This window comes from Cavia porcellus, unplaced genomic scaffold, assembly GCF_034190915.1.
Source record: "Cavia porcellus strain 051 isolate PalLab524CR breed Dunkin Hartley unplaced genomic scaffold, mCavPor4.1 scaffold_13, whole genome shotgun sequence".
NCBI lineage: Eukaryota > Metazoa > Chordata > Mammalia > Rodentia > Caviidae > Cavia > Cavia porcellus.
Window position 1 is genome coordinate 30263482 of NW_026947496.1, and position 19422 is coordinate 30282903.

A 19422-nucleotide genomic window follows, 5' to 3' on the forward strand; every position below is an offset into this window, starting at 1 on the left:
AAAATAATGAAAATTCAAAAAGAAAAGAGAGAGAGAAGAAAAGTCTTGACTCATACCTCTAAACTTTTCGCAGGCCTCTTCCTGTTCTGTTTTCCTCACCCACCCGGTTTCCTCGCCTCCTCATCTCTCCAGGGCTGCAGTAACAGGCGTTTCTGCGCTTCACGAAGTAGCACAACCATGTAGAATTTTTTCTGTAAGTTAGAATTAATTATATGTTGTTATGCATCAAATTGTTGCAAAACTTAGCAGCTTAAAATACAATGAATACTTTTTATCTCCCAGTTTCTATGGGTCAGGAATTCCAGTGCAGCTTAGAAGAAAGCCTCTGATGTAGGCCTCCCGTGGGTTACTGTCCAGTTGTTGACAAGGCGTCCTCCAGAAGCACGACAGGAACTGTCCTTCAAGATCACTCCTGAGGCAGTAGGAGGCAGTGACCCTCCTCACTGCATGGAATCTGACTTCTTCCAGGGCAAGCGATCTGCAATCATGCGGAAGCCAAAGCACCGTAGGCAGAAGGGGAAGTCTTTATCACCCAATTTTGGGAATGACATAGCATCACTTCTGCATTCAAGGGGACGGAAGCTCAGTGGGGGCTGTCTTCCTCTACTACACTTCCAATCTCAAATGCTAATGACAGGGATAAAGTGGAATCTCATCATACAGGACAGGCATTTGCAAGGAACCTAGAAAAATAGAAGTCAACTACTTTGAATTCATCAATTTATCTTTAATCTGCTGAGAAGCAAGGATCCTCGCTTTGCTCTAGTGATGGACACATATTTGGTAAACTGGCATCTTAACTTTTATGACCAATGGTCTTCACATTCATTATTCTACTTTACCTTATAGCAATGCAAGCTAAAGATAGAGGATATGCTGGTATATAAACAGAAAGGGCAAACAAACCAGTAGCCACTATTAAGAGCTGCAAGAAAGAGTCAAGGCAGGAAAAGTGACAGGAAAATGACATTCACCTTTGGGGAGACCCTTGCAGGAAGTCAAATTCTACAGAGACACCCTGTGAAGGAGTTTCTGTCATCTAAGGAACTCCACTCTCCTTTTCTTGTGTTTGTACTCACTAAATGAGAAAGGACAGGAAACAGCTGCCCTCCAGATAAGATCTCCTTCTGCAACCTCCATTGGTCCCTCTGCCAGGTCTTAGATGTCCATGTCACCCTTGGTTTCCCTGGAAACTCTCACAACAGCCTCTTCTGACAGATAACAGCCTTTTCTCATGGGAAGGGAAAAGTAAAAAAAATCATGAATGTTTGATGTCATAAGCATGCCAATTATTTTGATCTGGTTATTACATATTGTACACATATAGTAAAATATCACGAAATATCCCATGCACATTTCAATGATCATGTATCAGTTTAGAAGAGGATGGTGAGACCTGGAGACTTGGGCAAGGAGATGGTGGGGGTAAATGGGGTGAAAGCCGGTATCTGGCACCCATTCTGCCTGCTCACCTTTCATAGCACACCTGCCTCTCACCTGTGTGTAGAACTCCTCGGTGTCCATGCAGATACTTAGCACAGACACTGAGGGAGGAAGGTGAGGTTGACAACTCCCAAGGGGAGCCCACATACTCCAGCCCCGGAACAGGAGCTCCCAGCTTACAATTAAAGAAAATTCATGAGGGAGCTTTGGAGTAGGACCAAGATTGGGGCCAGTGGGGACAGACTCAAGAAACTTGCTAAGAAGTGGTGTACAGAGCCAGTCAGAGGACATAAAGACAAGAATTTGAGGAGGCCTTAGCCTGCATCTCCCACTCCTAAATTTTAGCATTTCCCTCGCGGCCCCTAGGGTCCTTGTGGAACTCTATATGTGGCTGCCCCTTTGGGCCCTCCTGCAATCCATACCTGTCAGTTACCTGGCCTCATGAAGGAAGCCTACATCTATTGGTTGTTTGTGATACATAAAGAATCATCTATGATGTGTGCTTCAGTCTAAGGTGGGTGCTGACCACAATCCTGGTTCTGAGGAATTTATAAACTAGTAGGAGGAAAATAATAACAACCACGTTTATAAGAGTGAGATGGTGGGTGAAGGGTGGTGGAAGGGTGCCACCCCAAAAGCCTTCAGACATGGTGGAAAATGACCTTCATGATTTTCTGTGAACACTCCTGTGATCTGTAGTTATTATACTTGCTCTTTCCACAATCATGGATAGCATCACCTTTCACTCTCAAATGTGTCCCAAGTTGGGCAATAAATTTTGTGGCAAAAATTTTGTAAATTGTATAAACACAGTCCCACAAAATGGTATCATGACATCCTCATGGTATACTTGTAACCCACTTCCAAAATGGTAAAATAAGAAACTTACTTTTTCTCCTAAACTTTTAGATCTTTTGTTATCTTGGTTACAGGATTTTTTGGTATGTGCTTCTTTTTCTGACTCTGTGTTCAGCTTCTGCAGCTGGAGCCTGAGGTACACGTAGGGAAAAGGCTGAAAAAGAGAGAAGGGTAAACCAGAAATAGATACAAAGGCTTCAGACCACGGCCACAGGGCAAACTGGTTTTGGGCGCACCAGCTTTATTTTTGTGAAACTGGGTGGGGACTGAACGTAGAAGTGTTACACGACATCCTTCACTTCGTATTTTTAAATTTTTAGATGGGGTTTTGATAAGTCATCCAGGCTAAGCTTGAGCCTTTGATTCTAGTGTCTCAGTTTCCTGAATAACTAGGATGACAGACACGCACCACCACTCCCAGGGGATGCACGAGTTTTTGAGGACCTGACGGATGTTCCCATCCATCACTTTTCATTCAGCTCTCATCTTTGACTTACCTGTTACACCTGATGTTTTCCATATCCACATTTTTTCTTGAGATTTGTCCTATTTGAATTTACTCTGCCTGATTTTTCTGTTCCTCTGCACTTTTAACCCATTGACGAACATCCAGTTTAAGGGAATCATCTCCAGTATTCCCCAAAATAAAATTAATTCAACCCACAGTGATGACAGCCTTCCATGAATCCTGCAGATTTATCACCTATGTCTTATCCACATACACAGTATGATCTTGTGACAGCTCCTCTAACACACTCATCATACACAATATCCTGAACATGATCGTGTGTAAAGGAATATTTTCATTTCTGTGTGCGCAATTGTGTGTGTATGTTTTGCTGTGGATTGAACTGAGGGCCTCCCATATGCTCGACAAGTGTTTCTCTGCTCCTGAGCTCTATCCTCAACCCCTTTATATATTCATATTTTAATTTTGAGACAAAGTCTTGCTAAGTTGCCACGGCTTGCCTTGGACTTTTAATATTCTTGCCTCAGCCACTCAAGCAGCTGGGATAACAGTTGTGTGCTGCTACACCTGGTGATCTATCTATTAATTAATTAATTAATTTTTAACACTCAGGATCAACCCTGAGCTATCTGTCTGCTAGGTAAGCATCTGACTGCTCATCTACATTTTCAAGCTATCCTTGTTTTTGTACATCTGCTGCTATAAAAGGTGATATGTCAATTTTTTCTCATCTTTTCAGGACATCTGATGAAGATTAACGAGTTTTTTGGCCACCTTGAATGGTGTCTTAGTTACTTTTTTCATTGTTGAGGCAAAATACCCAACATGTAAAGTTAGAAGAGGAAAAGTTTATTTTGGCTTACAATTTGTAGGGGTTTTAGTCAACAAGTAGCTGACTTCGCGGCGGGATGGCATGGCAGAGGGGTGTTGCAGAGCAGGTAGGAGGCAGCAGTGGACAAACAGTGAAACAGGAGAACCAGAAGCAGCAGCAAGTGATGGCAGCGGCTCTCTCTCTGTCCTTTTTCCAGGCTGCTCATTTTAGGGTGGACAACATGCACACCCAGGGTCTCAGCACCACACCCTTAATCCCAGTATCACACACCATAGATTCAGCCTTCTTTGACTGAATGAGGCTTGGGGGACTATCTATATACAAGCCATCATAGGTGGCAAGGCTCACTTATATACTCTAAAGTCCAGTCTTATTGAAAAGCAAAGCATGAATTTCATTGTTTCTACTTTTGACGCAGTATGAATTAAGTCTAACTTAGGTTTTGAAGACTCAAGGTAGAGAAAAAAAAGTCTGTGGATAGCAGTTTCCTTGTTTATCCTTTAAAAGTTTAAAGGCTATGGAGATGCTCTTGAAAATTTCTACTTTTCTAAAAAACTTATTCAGACATCTAAACTTATACCTTCCCTTATTTAAAAAACACTACCTGTATAAACTCTTTCAATATAGTGTGCAAGTCTAATACATTAATAATTTCCTGAGTGGCTAGCAGTATTTAAATTTTTTTCAAATTTTTAGCACTAAATAGAAATAGTGTTACATACATGTTCATGAGATTTAATGTTTCTTTGTTAGAAATTCTTTTTAATGCAGACTGCATGGGAAATACTACAAAGGATAAATAAATGTTCAAAAAGTCTGCAGCAAAACAAATCACCAACTGAGTAGAGACAACCCACAGAGTGGCAAAAAATTTTAGCCAATTGTCCTTTAGACAAAGGACTTCTATCTAGAATACATAAAGAATTCAAAAATATCAGGCCCCCAGAATTAAAAAACCCAATCCAAAAATGGCCATCTAAGATGAATACATACTTCTCAGCTGAAGAAATATAGATGTTAAATTAATATATGAAAAAATGTTGGTCATTCAAGAGATACAAATTAAAATAACACTGAGATTCCATCTCACCCCAGAAAAAATGACTGTCATCAAGAAACCAGTAATGAATGCTGGCAAGACTATCGGGAATAAAGAAACCCCTTCTCCACTGTTGATGGGAGTATAGACTGGTAAAAAGACTGTGGAAACCAGTGTGGAGATTCCTCAAAAAGGTAAGATTAGGGACCCCATTTGGTGCATCTAATCTTCTGGGCCTCTCCCCAGAAGAATTAATAACATTATGCCATAGCTATATATGGGTACCCATATATCTTAGTAGCACAATTTATAATAGCTAGCTCTCAGAAATAATCCAAATGCCATCAACTGAGGAATGAATAAAAAGGATGTGGTATTTTTATATGATGGAGTACTACTCTGCCATAAAGAAGGATAAATTGAGACTTTTATAGGTAAATGGGTACAACTCAAGATCATACTTATAAATGAAATAAATGAGACCCCCATGTGTAAACATCACTAGTGTGAGAAACTGAATGAGCAAATAAATTCGAAATGCACAATAGATATTGTGAATTGGGAAGAAACTATTCAAAAGAAAAAAGATACTGCTGGGTGTGGTGGTACATGCCTGTAATCACAGCACTTGGGAGGGTGAGGCAGGAAGATTGCTGTGAGTTTGAGGCTAGCCTGAGCTACAAAGTGAGAGCAGGGCCAACTTGAACTGCATAGCAAAACCCTGTCTCACAAAGGCCAAAAAAAACCCACAAAAAAACAAAACCAAAAATTGTGATGAGGGAAAGTAAAAAAGTATATATATACAAGATAGTTAAGATAGTAAGACAGCTGGTTTCTCTTAGTTATTGAAAAGAAAGGTTTGTGCTAATATTTTTTAGAATATTTCATGCATATATCTTATACTCTGAATAAGCACTGTGAAGATAATAATATGCAATATATTAATTAGTTACTATCTTACTAGGCTCTTTTGAACCTCTTTTTTATTGTTGTTTCATTTTACTTTTTTTAAATAAAAGAAAAAGCAATTCTTTTTAAATGTTCACCTAACTTTTATCTTGTACTGGAGATCAAATTCTGGACTTCACGTATCTGAGGAAAATTCACTGCCACTGAGCCACATTCCCAATTTTTTATTCTTTTTTTCTTATTGTTCAGAGGAATTCACTAAAGTATCTTCTCATGGAACTATAATATTTCTACATAATGTAATGGTTAATGGATAGCAGAAAATGAAGTGGGGTATAAATGAAATACTATCAGTCATGGACTGCTAAATATTAGCAGTAAATGCTGAATACATAGAAGCTTATTATGTTTCCTCCAGGTTCTGTACCTGTCTAAAGTTTTCTGCAATAACAAACATCTAAACTCCGTCTCTGCACTTGTTGAGTAAACTATGGCACTGTGTCCACACACATGAGCACCATGCATCTGTCAAATGAAAATTAAATATTTAAATATTTAAGTCAGGGTGATTCTAAGAATGTAATATTGAAGCTGGGTGTGATGATGTAGACCTGTAATTTGAATAGTCAGGGAGGCTGGGCTATAGAATCTCAAGTTTGGATTTTCTCTGGGCAACTCAATAGAGATCCTATTTCTAAATTTAGAAAAATAATAAAGTAGTGCTAGGGATATAATTCAGTAGTAGAGCACATCTGAGTTCAGTCCCTAGGCCTTTAAAGAAAAGAATATATAATGTTCGTGCAAGGTAAAGCAGTGTACACAGTATGCTATTCCTTATGTAACCACTATTACAACAGATAAACTATACACACACAAAAATGAAAGACATATCAGAGGTGAGCCGTAAATTATAACAAATGTATTACAGGCAGCTGAATTAGATTGAAATATTATAGGCAGTCAGACAGGGCTGAGCTTTTGAAGGATACAGTGCATTAGACCAGATACCTTGTATCTAGGGAAGAAATACACCTTCACTATGGGCCAGACATCAAGACAAAAGATAAAACAAATGCACCCACATACTTTCTAAGGATAAACATCAGGGATGATATTCTAAATAGGTATCTACTACCCTGAGGAAGCTGGAAGAAGCAACTAACCCAAGCCCCTTCAGAAAAACCCCAGCTCTACACACATGCCTGCTTGTTAAGTGACTTGCTTTCCCATTTGTCCCTGATTTAATCAATTTTACCTGAGCAATTATACTCTTGATCTTATTGGTTGACCATAGTTCTTTCCCACCTCATGCCCACCCTCTTGAGTTCTCATTTTTTCCCCCACTTGGACCTGCCTCACCTTGGGGTTTTACTTTATAAAAATCCTTAGAAAATGTAGGGTCCTCAGCGACCCACTCGGGACCCCTTCTATCTTTCTCTCAGACAGAAGTTTCTTCCTCTCAATAAATATATTCTGCTCTTAACCTCCTTTGTTCCTAAGATTCATTCTTTAGTTTTAGAGAACATGAACTCCTACCCAACATTTAGTAGGTTGGGAGTTTCTTTCTCCTATATCAAATGGACTTAAAGCCAGGGATTTAGCTCAGTAGCAAAAGCACCTGGCAAGCAAGCATGTGAATTGTGAACTGGATCCCCGGTACAGGAAAAAAAAAAAAAAAAAAAAGGATATTGAGTGGACTTAAATATCTGGAGATTGTGCATGCCCAACAAAATCAGAATATATATTCTTCTCAACAGCATATGGAACTTTCTCCAAAACAAACTACATGGTACATAAAGCATTTATAAGTAAATTCATATGAATTAAAATTATTCTATAAATATTATCATATCCTAGTAAAATTAAACTAAAAATCAATGGCAAAACTAACCACAGAAGTCATACAAATGCATGAACACTAACACTCTTGAATAATCAGTGCATCACAAATGTATCAAGGGATAAATTAGAATATTTCTAGGATCAGATGATTTCAGCACAGCATGCCAGAATCCATGAGAAACAATGAAAATGGTTCTAAGAGGGAAGTTTATAGCTGTGAATGCTCACATCAGAAAAACAGAACAAACCAAGGGATTAACCTAATGATTCATCTAAAGGTCCTAGAAAAACAGGACAAATGGGATTAGAGCAAAGATGGCAGATAGATAACAGCTGGTTACAGAGGCTCTCTGAAACAGTCAACTTAGAATTCAACATAATACAGCATGATAGCTGAGCGTTGGTGGCTCATGCCTGTAATCCCAGCACTTGGGAGGCTGAGGCAGGAGGATCGTTGTGAGTTCGAGACCAGCCTGGGCTACAAAGTGAGCTCAAGGCCAGCCTGAACTGCATAGTGAGACCCTGTCTCAAAAAAAAAAAAAAAAACAAAAAAAAACAGTGTGGCGAGCCCCAAAAGATGAATTCTCTCATCCCAAGAAGAAACTCAGGTGAGAAGAACCAATCAAACATACAGTCCCGGTGCTATTATTGGAATAGCTAAAGGTTCAGTGCTCCCCCACAGCAGGCGACTTTTGATGAGCCCTCCAAGGTCCCACTACTTTGACTCACTGAAGATGCAGTCACACTGAGTTCAGGGGTCAGCCAGCCGAATGGAGAGCTGAGCTGGAGGGTTGCATTGACCTGTGGTGAGTGACGGGAGTGGAGCCATTCCACAGAAAGGGGGGCTCCAGCAGATGACAACCTGGGACTGGGAAGGACTGGAAAGTATAAAGGGCAGCAGTGACTTCAGCCAGCTGTTCCCTTCGCAAACTGGATTGGTGGAGTGAGCTAAGCCTGGGTCACACGACCTGGCTGAGACCCAATAGGTTATCCAAAATCAATTCCCTACAGCAGCAGTGCACGCTAATGCAATGAAAGCCCCAGAAGTTTGACTGCCCCGGAGGAGAGGCAGCACACAGTAATATAGTGAAGGCCTCACAGCTTGACTGATCTGGAGGGAAGGGGACAGCATACGCTGCCCCTGTTTGCAACTTGCTAGCACACTGCAGTGGGAAGGGTCACCTAGCCAGCATGCTTTAGAAGAATTGTAACCAATGAAGAAAGAAACTGGGGCCTCCTGAAAGAAACAAAAAAGATGGGAAGAGGAAGCAACAAGAAAAGGTCCCCAGGTCCCAACCCTGAGAACATTGACCCAGGATAGGTAAATACGAAGGAGAATGAGAACAGCAAACATGCAATATCAGACACGGCATCAGTGGACATAAAGAGATATCTTTGGGACCTCATAGACAAATTCAAACGGGAAATATTTAGCCAAATAAAGCACGATATAAGAAGATTAATAAAAGAGATACTAGGCACCCCTCAAGAAGACATAGACAGAAGAAAGGAGGGACTTGAACAAAGGAGAGAACCATTTGATGAAGAATATAAAGAAAACATTGAATACATGAAGCAGATTCAAAGAGATTACCAGGAAATTAAGAAGTCTGTGGAAATATGCTTGAAAGAAACTAAGGATAAATTATCCAAACTGGAGGACAGTTTTGCAATGTGGGATTATGAAAGGAAAAACTTTTTTAAAATAACAAGGAAACAAGCAGTAACAATACAAAGGCTAGAAGATGACAAGAGGATCTATAACTTGAGAATAAAGAATGTGAATGAAGAAGCAGGGGTACAAACAAAGGAACTACAACATCTATTCACAGAAATAATTAAGGAAAACTTCCCAAACGTAGGAAAAGGAAATGGTATTCAGATGTATGAGGCATACAGAACTCCAGCCACCTACAAACAAAACAGAGGCATATAACACAGACATATAATAATCAGATCCCAGAAATTCAATATAAGAACAGAATACTAAAAGCTGTTAAAGACAAGGAACAGATAACCTATAAAGGAAGGCCCATCAGAATCACGGCAGACTTCTCAACACAAACCATCAAGTCAAGAAGAGCCAGGAGTGAAATATTCCAAGCCCTGAAAAAAAATAACCTCCAGTCCAGATTAATATACCCTGTTAAACTGTCTCTAGAAATTAACGGAGAAACAAGATGCTTCCAAGACAAAGAGGAACTTGGGAAATTCGCAACCACCAATCCAACTCTACAGAGAATACTGCAGGGCATTCTAAAGAGAGAGAAAAGTACTAGGATTCCAGGAACAGTGGCAGAGAGGCCTCAATGAATGGAACAGAAAACAGAATGAAGAAGATATGCAGACAAGTGATGGCAAAAAAAAGAGCATAACAGAAATGAGGCAGAGAAGGTTGGTTATAATCTCTAATATAGATGGCCTTGATACACTAAATTAAAAAAAACATTTGTGGAGTAGATCAGGAGGTAGGGTCCACTGAGATGCTATTTATAGGAAATATAATTAATATGAAAAAGAGTACATGGACTGAAAATCAAATATGAGAAAACAATGCTGTATGTGACAGAGAACCAGAGAGTAATAGGGGCAACTAGACCAGTATTTATGGATAGGTTGGAAAGACAGGCTTTAATAGGTAAAGGAATATAATTAGAGATCAAGACCAGGAGAGAGAAGGTTCGGAACCATATAGGTAAATAGCAGGTGGCCACTCCCCAATTTAAAACCAAGAACCTTGGTGAGACCCAAAAATGCACAGTGTACCCTGGGGAAGTGAAAGGCAAGGGAGAGTCATAAAAAAGATGGCAGAAGATATTGCTAATAGTGTATCAGGATTTAAAACATTACTTGCACCACTCTGCTTAGATAGATTTTATTCTGTCCCATTTTGTCTACTTGCATTAGATTTGAGGGCACAGACAGCTATTCCAAAACCATCAGGATATAGCACAGTAATCATCTTTAATTTCCTATTATCTTAATCTGGAGCCCTGTATGACTTATACCGTTTTATCATGACTGATATTAGTTAAATCTTGTTTGTTCGATTGCTGTTTGGTATCGACAGATTTTATTCAAAACTGATATAATGCATAGTATCAAGTCTGAGAGTATAGGCCACTACACTGAAAATGACAAGACTGTGATACACATTCTGGTTTGATAACTGCCTGTTTTTGAAGTTTTATACTATATACAAAGTTGTGTTTTTATTAATACTGTTATGTACTGATATATTCAATTACGCTATGTCTGATGATATAGCCAATTCTATTGAAGATAACAAAAGACAACACAGGAACTATGGTAGAACTCCTTGTACAGCGGTCTTATATGTCTTTTTCATTTCATGTGTTTATATGAATATGTTTTGTTTTGCCTTGCTTTGTTTTGTTTCTCCCTCTAATATAGAAAGGATAGAAATACATGTTAAGACTCATGCATGTGTAGAATCTATAAATAGTTTATGAGAACTGATCTTATGTCACATGATGAAATGAACAGATACTTTGAAGTCAAAGAGACACTAAAGTACCCAGTGCTGATCCTGGAGTGTCATAATGTGAAACCCAGCAATAGTATTATTCTTTGTTCAGAGTGATATTAGACTGCTTGGGTTTGTTCAATCTCAACATAATTGAAGATATAGATAACTGCATGTATGTTTAAGTGTATAGGATTGATAACCATATTTCTAAATTTTTGTTGGATAGTTGAACAGAACTGGTTGCAGTCTCACTGTTTGAGTCCCCACTTTATATGCTCCACTTTAGTATCTTGAATAACTATTTGTAAGCGGACAAGCTGTAATCATCAAAGAGTGATTTCTTATTGTTTATTCTTTTCTTTGAAAGTATGTATTAATTCAACTCATTTTGTTTTGTTTAGTCTTTCTTTAAATTAAATTTAAAAAAAAGACACTAAAGTACTCAGAGTGTTGTGATGTGAAATCCAGCAATACTATTATTCTTTGTTCAGAATGATTTTAACCTGCTTTAGTTTGTTTAATCTCAACATAAATGAAGATATGGATAACTGCATGTATGTTTAAGTGTATAGGGTTGACAACCATATTACTAGGTTTTGGTGGATAGTTGAACAGAACTGTTTGCAGTCTCGCTGTTTGAATTCCCACTTTATATGTTCCACTTTTGTATCTTGAACAACTATTTGTAAAAGGACAATATGTAAACATCAACTAGTGATTTCTACTGTTTATTTTTTTTCTGAATATATGTATTATTTCTACCCATTTTCTGTTTTGTTTAGTCTTTCCTTAAATAAAATTTTAAAAAAAGAAAAACAAGACAAATATAAATCCAACCCTTAGGAAGGAAATTATAAAAATCAAAGCCAAAATTAATAAAATTGAGAGTGAAAATTATAGAAAGTGTCAATGAATTGAAGAGCTGGATATTAAAACAGTAAAAACAATAGACAGATTCCTAACCAAACTTACCAAAGAAGGAAAGAAAAGACTCAAACAAATACAACTAGAAATAAAAACATTGAAATTTCTATAAATAACCACCCAAATCCAGGTTGTTACTAATTATCTCAAAAACCTGTAACCAATAATTTGGGGAATCCAGAAAAAATGTGTCCAAATATCCAGATATATATGAATTGAAAAAATTGAACCAAGAAAATGCAAAAACTTAAATAATCCAATAAAAGGCAATTAAGCAACAGCAGTAATTGAAAAATACTATGATCTTAAAAAAAAAAACCCAAGACCCAGTCAAATCACCATTGAATTCTACATAAACTTCAGAGAGGTTCTCATACCAGTACTTCTCAAAATCTTTAATGAAATTGAAAGGGAAGGAGCATAGTCAAAATCTTTCCTGGAAGCTTGATCACCTTAACTCTAAAACCAGACAAGGACTCAACTAAAAACAAAAAACAAAACTACAAGCCAATCTCACTCATGAACATAAAAGCAAAGATACTCAAAAAATACTGGCAAACAGATTTCAACAAATCATCTAAAATTTCATGCATCATTGTCAAATAGGCTTCATCCCAGGGATGCAAGGATGATTCAACATGCACAGATCAGTAAATGTAGTACAGCACATAAATAGAAGCAAAAACAAAACTATATGATCACCTCAATAGATGTGAGCCTTTAACAAAATCCAACAACAATTTATGATGAAATCTCAGAAGAAAATAGGTACATAAGACCTTATCTCAATCTAATAAAATCTATTTATGACAAACCCACTCCCATTATCATAATAAATGGGTAAAAACTGAAAAATTTTCCTTTAAAATCAGGAACAAGTCAAAGATACTATCACCACGTCTGCTCAGTATGGTACTGGAAATTTAGCTTAAAAATTAAGGAAGAGAAAAAAATAAATGAGATATGAATCAGAAAAAAGAAATCAAACTCTACTTATTTATAGATGACACTCTCCTTTACATAGAAGACCCCCAATATAGAACCAAAATACTCCTAGAACTAATAAATCAATTTAGCCAGATAGCAGGTACAAAACCAACAAACAAAAATCAATAGTGGTCCTGTACTACAATAATGAATTTATTAAGAAATTAGGAAAATGATACCATTCAGGGTAGCTCCAAGAAAAATTAAATACTTAGGTGTTAACCTAAAGAGAAAGCAAACAATCTCTGTACTGAAAACTACAGTACAGTAAAACCTTGGATTGTGGGTAATTTGTTTTGCAAGTGCTTTGCAAGATAAGCAAACATTTGTCATAAATTTTGACTTGATGAGAAATGTCTTACAATCCAAATATTGTGTGATCACAACTGAGTCAATGGATCTTTCTCTTGTGGGATTGTGAGTGATCAGCAAGAAGCTATAGAGAAAATTTCATCAGCAGAGTAGGTGGAACAAAAGGCAGAGGAATCTTTTACTTTAAGTGACTAGGGAGATGTACAAAATGTGGGAAACAGTGCAAAATTTTGCAGAAAAGCGCCACCTAAATAAGGCCATGACAGTGCAAACAATCTGTTTAAAGACAATGCAATGCTACATTTCCATAAAATCCTCAAAAGGAGGCAAAAGCATGTGTCATTAGATAGGTTTCTTGTTAAAGTTGAACCAGAAGAAAAAGATACATTGAGCCAGCAGATAGCAGTGATTCTGTTAGTGACAGAAAGTCATTCTACACAATAACCTACCCCCTCTCTCTTATTCCCCTCACACTAACAATGAAAATTTTCTTCATATTGTGTATTTTGTTTACAATTTTGTATCATGTTACAATATTACAATCACTTTTATACAAATATTTTTGAGTTGTGTAATGAATTATCTGAGTTTCCAATATTTCTTATGAGGGAATTCATTTTGACATACAAGTGGTTCAGATTATAAACATTTTTCTGGAATAAATTATGCTCATAAACCATGTATTCTGATAAAAAGAGATGGAAGAGACTATCACAAAATGGAGAGCTATCTCCTCGTCTAGAATAGGCAGGACTAATACTGTCAAAATGACCATAGTTTTAAAACTGGTATTTAGGGGGCTGGGGATTTAACTCAGCAGCATAAGTGCCGGCCTATACAAGTGTGTGGTCATGAGTTCGATCCCATACCTCTTTTAAAAAAGAAAAAGACCAAAAAAAAAAAAAAAAAAAAAAAGACTGGTATTTAGATTTGATGCAGTCACAATCAAAATACCAACAGCAGTATTCTTAACAGAACTAAATCTGACTGGGGCTTAGCTCAGCTGCATAAGCACCTGCCTGGCAAGCATGAGGTCATGAGTTTGATCCCTGTTACCAAAAAATAAAATAAAATAAAATAAAATAAAATAAAATAAAGAACAATCGGGGCTGGGGATTTAGCTCAGCGGCATCAGCACCTGCCTTGCAAGCAGGCAGTCATGAGTTCAGTCCCTGGTACCGATAAAAAAGAAAACAAACAAACAAAAAAAGAACAATCCTAAAATGAATAACAAAAGGAATTCTGAGTAAAATGAGTAAGACAAGTTTACAGTCCCATCTTTCAAGTTATATTACAGAGCTACATGATAAAAACAGCATAATACTGACCAAAAACCAGACATATAGATCAATGAAAAAGAAGGCAGGATATAAAAACAATATCCAGCACATTCAGGCATCTGATCTTTGACAACAAGGTCAAAATCTACAGGTGAACAGAAAACTTGCTACACACATGGGGAATACTGAACACAGATGCATGTCTTCCACCATGTACTAACATAAAGTAAACATATATCAAAGACTTGACTATTAAAACAGAAATAATTTGTGAAAGATAAAATAGGTCAAATTCTTAAACCTCTAGGCATAGGCAAAGACTTCCTGAATATAATTTCAATTGCACAAGAAATAACATTGACATGTGTATGTACCAACTTCTGAAGATGATTGTTATTGTTATGTATCACATAAATATGTCAATAAAATATGTGTATAAAAACACTAAAATCCTAAGAACTAGGGATTTAGCTCTGTATTTCCTAGGTTCAATTTCCAGTATTGCACACACACACACACACACACACACACACACACACAGCCTAAAACAGCAACAAATAAAAAATTAGAATAAATAACACAGAAATAAATAGCTGCATTAACAGCCAACTGACTTTTTTCACTGGGACTGGGAAAAATGACTGCTTCCTTCATGCTAAGCAGATGCTTTACTGCTAATCTATATTCTTAGCCCTAACTCTATATTTTAAAAAAATTTTACTAATACATCAAAACATGAAAATTGTTCATATTGGTAAGGTGCCATGTGATGTTTTGATATGTGTATGCATTTTTGTAATATTTAAATCAATTTAAACATATTTACCACTCTGAAAATGTATCATTTCTTTTGGGTTAAAACATTAATATACTTTCCTCTAACTTTTGAAAAACACAGGACATAGTTGTTATCTGTAGCTACTCCAATGTGCAACAACACAACAGCACTTCTTAGGACCTTGTACCTGCCAGACAGGTGCTTATGCCACTAAGCCAAATCCCAGGCCCACTTCTATCTAGATTTAAATGAGTATCTACCCATAAACCTTTCCTCATACACTATCCCTAGCATCTGGTAACCACAGTTCTACACTCAACATTTATGAGATCTGTTTTTTCGGAACCCACATATGTATGCAGAGCCTGCAGTATTTGTCTTTCTGTACTAGGTTCACATTGCCTAACACAATGATCTCTAAAACTAGACCTTTCTCTCTCAGAACTTATAGATGTCAGCTCAAAAGGAATTAGAATCTTAAAGTAAAATCTACAACCATGAAACTATATTGATTATTTTTATAGATGATTTTAAATTTTAAATTACTTTCATTATTAAGAAGTTAAATGTCATGTGAAGGATCATTATAATAATGGAAATGTCTTTCACACATTCATAAGTTTTTAAAAGCTGAATCATTTCCCTTGAATGAAAGCTACATCTAGGGAATTGTTAAAATGGAGGCTTGATATCAATTTCTGAGTTATTTTAGAAAAGACATGGTTTTTGAATGAAGCTTACATGAGACTTACACAATCATGCCTGATTTTAGTGATGACAAATTAATGAATGAAAAAAATTCTTGCTACAGAAATCTGTAAACTTTAATAGTAAACAAGCTATGAATGACATTCATTTTCTCTAACTATGAATAAATGAAATTATAAGATTTAGTAAAACCAAGCCAATACAGTAATTATCTTTCACTGATGCAACTCCTTGAGGGATAATTCAATAAAACCCCATACTCTGAACTTACAATGTTTACCTGAAGTACCAGCTTCACTGAAAAAGGTCATTCCCTAGTGCCTGCAAAGTGCTTCCTTCATTTCCCTTATCATGGGTTTAATGAGAACTTAAAATGTCCCTGGGTCTATGCCAGCTCTGTTTAATCTCATATAATGCTTATTTTCTCGCATAAAACTTTCACAACTAGATTCTAGATAGAGATACCAATTTCATAAAATCAACTGAAATATTTTCCTACTAAGACAAACTTTGGTGAGTGAAACTTCTCGGAATTTTATAGAATTCTTTTGACATTTAAGTCATGCCTGCTAAAGTACCATAGCTTACATCAATTTTCATAGATATAGCTCCAAGTAAACTATATAATTTCCTACCCTGAAATAGACTGGGAAATATGTGCAAATAAGTGAATATAATAAAATTATTTATAAGAGATCTTAATGAATGCAATCTAAGCTCCAAAGAAGGATCAGTTTTACTTGGGTTGACAAACACAGATTAATTTTAAATGAGAAGAAACAACCTGCTTCAAATAATAATTAAATATTTGTCAAGGAAACAAGGGAAGAGCCTACTGGGAGAAACTCCAGGCAAAAGAAAATGTATGACTAAAACCAAAAATATAAAAAATAAAAACAAGAGTGAAAGAAAGAAAAGAAAAACCCAGAACAGGATAATGATACAATGTGATTGGTTCATTGAGGGTAAGGTAAGTAATTCTGCTTTATTATATGTGGGGTTTGATGTGGTATTGGAGGAGTCTCATGGAGAGAATACAGGGAAGGTAACCTGGGAACATATTGAGGAAAACATTGCTTCCTATCCTAATATTTAGAACACTATTTTAAAGTAAAAATCAATAGAGTTAAAAACAAAATTAAGAATGTTACAAGATGTGATTTGCACCATTGATCATCCTAGCATTGGTATGGATGTTGGACTGGAGCTACATAAAGCAAACATACAGAATATTTCCAGAGATGATAGTTTTCACTAATATATTAGTGTAACAAAAGTAATCATTACAAGAGATAATAAGCTTATAAAAATTTGATGTTTGATTTGAGTAGATGAAAGAGAAGTTGTACCTTCTTTGACGTAGATAGCAGTGATATAAGATAGTTTAAAAAAGAGATGAATTATGAAGGAAAAGACAGTTAGAAGTAGGTGACTGTGAATCTGGATATGAGAATCATGCACTCAGAAGACCTGTGGTAGTGCTTTCAACTCCCCCAGTTTAGTAAAAATGTGTAAATGTGCAGAAGAGCTTTTAAACAGTCTCCTTTAATTAGTAATTATTTTAGTAAAATAAATAAAGAAAGGAAATCTGAAGACAGGGTATTTTGATAAAATCAAGTTTCTTTTTTTTTTTTTTTTTTTTTGTCTTTTTTTCGGTACCGGGGATCGAACTCACGACTCCCTGCTTGCAAGGCAGGCGCTTATGCCGCTGAGCTAAATCCCCAGCCCTGATATAATCAAATTTCAATAAATGTGCAGAAAAGGATGTGAATGAGAATGGAAACTGGAAAGAATATTCATCAAGAGAGAAAAACCAGTAAGTGGCTTACAGCCTATGGAAAAGAGAAATTTTAGGAAAAAAAAATTGTGTAGTATGTCATTTACTAAGAAAGGTAATCCTAAATAATGAATAAGTAACAAAAGCACACTGAATGTACCATTGGTACAATGACCTATTGATCTAGTAGACAGAATTGGGAAAACTCATGGGACAAGCCTAATAAACATGGTTCTCAAAACAAAATGCCAAAAAGAATACACAGTTGTAGAGACTATTTTACTCAGGAGCATAGTAATAGAGAAAAAAGAGACTATATGGAAGTATTAACTGTGGAGTAAGGCTTTTTCATTTGTTCAGTGCATGAGATTTAAAAGAAATTTATATCTTATATATAGATATTTATTTTGTGTATTCATATATAAATAATATTATAGGCTCATTCAAAGTAAACTCAGTAAACCAAGTTTCACATGGAGTTGTATTTATATACACATATGTATAAAGAAAGAGAGGAGGGCAGGAAGGAGAATTAACACATAATAGTGAAGCAGATGTTTGAGACAGGGGAAGGCTGAGAACAGACATACTCACTGACTTGGAAAGGAAAAAAGATATAACTTCCCCTGTATGTGGGTAAAAAAAAATTGTGGGATTTGACACCTAATTATCTACATTTTATCATTTGTCCCAAGAGATAACAAGAAAGCAGTAGAGAAGAGAAACGGATACTAAGTTTGCAGAGGAGGTTCTGTGAGGAATTAGAAGAGTCCACTTACAGAGGGTAAAAGATGGCTTCTAGGAAAATACAGCGTTTCAACAGCTGAGAGATCAAAAACAGACAAAGTTTAGAAATATTTTATAGAACAAAATAACATTTGTGTATATGGGATTAGTGGAGGGAAAAATTATTTAGGGGGGCAAATCCACTAAAATGTGTTCTACAACAAATAAATGTAATTTTATTTTACAATGAAAGAATCCAACTCACTGGCACAGTGCCTGTCTGACAAACTTGAGGTCTGGAGTTCAATTCCCAGTACAAAAAAAAACTGACTTTAAAAGATTGAATGAAAGTTTAAAATGGTATCTTCCCTAATTCTATTTCCATATGTATATAATCTCATTCTTTCCTATTTTAGAATCAACAAAACTAGAAAATAATGAAATTTAAATAAAATCTGCAATTCTTACTCAAGATATAAAAATTTTATTTACTTTGTAGAAAGAAACATTAAAATGTATTGATGGGAGCTGCTGAGGGCAAATTACAGTGCAAATATGTATGTGTGCGAGTTGTATTAAATTTTTCTCAAAATCTTCCCTTTTCCTCCTCCTATGAAAAAAAACTATAATGTAGAGACTAAAAGAGGAAGATAATGCTTTTGGTTTACTAGCCAGTGGCAATTCTAAATGTGTGCATTGCCTTAATATATTCACATTTTATTTTACATTCCAAACCTACCACCCAATGTTTGGAACAGATTAAGCCATGTGTTAATAATAACATCTCTCATGCTTAATGAAAGAACAGAAAAATAGTAGGAACAAGAAGCCCCTTAAAGAGTAAACATCCTATTTCCCTCAAATCACTGCTGCCATATTGAATGAGATGGAGTCATAGGTGATGAATTTAGAAAGTGTTTTGTTCTGAGACTTTCTTATGGAAAATAGGTCTCCTAAAAATTAGTTTTAATGAGTTCTCTAAATAAATTACAACATAACAGTAATATACTAGTACAAGTAACTTTCAGTAATTTCATTTTACTTAGAC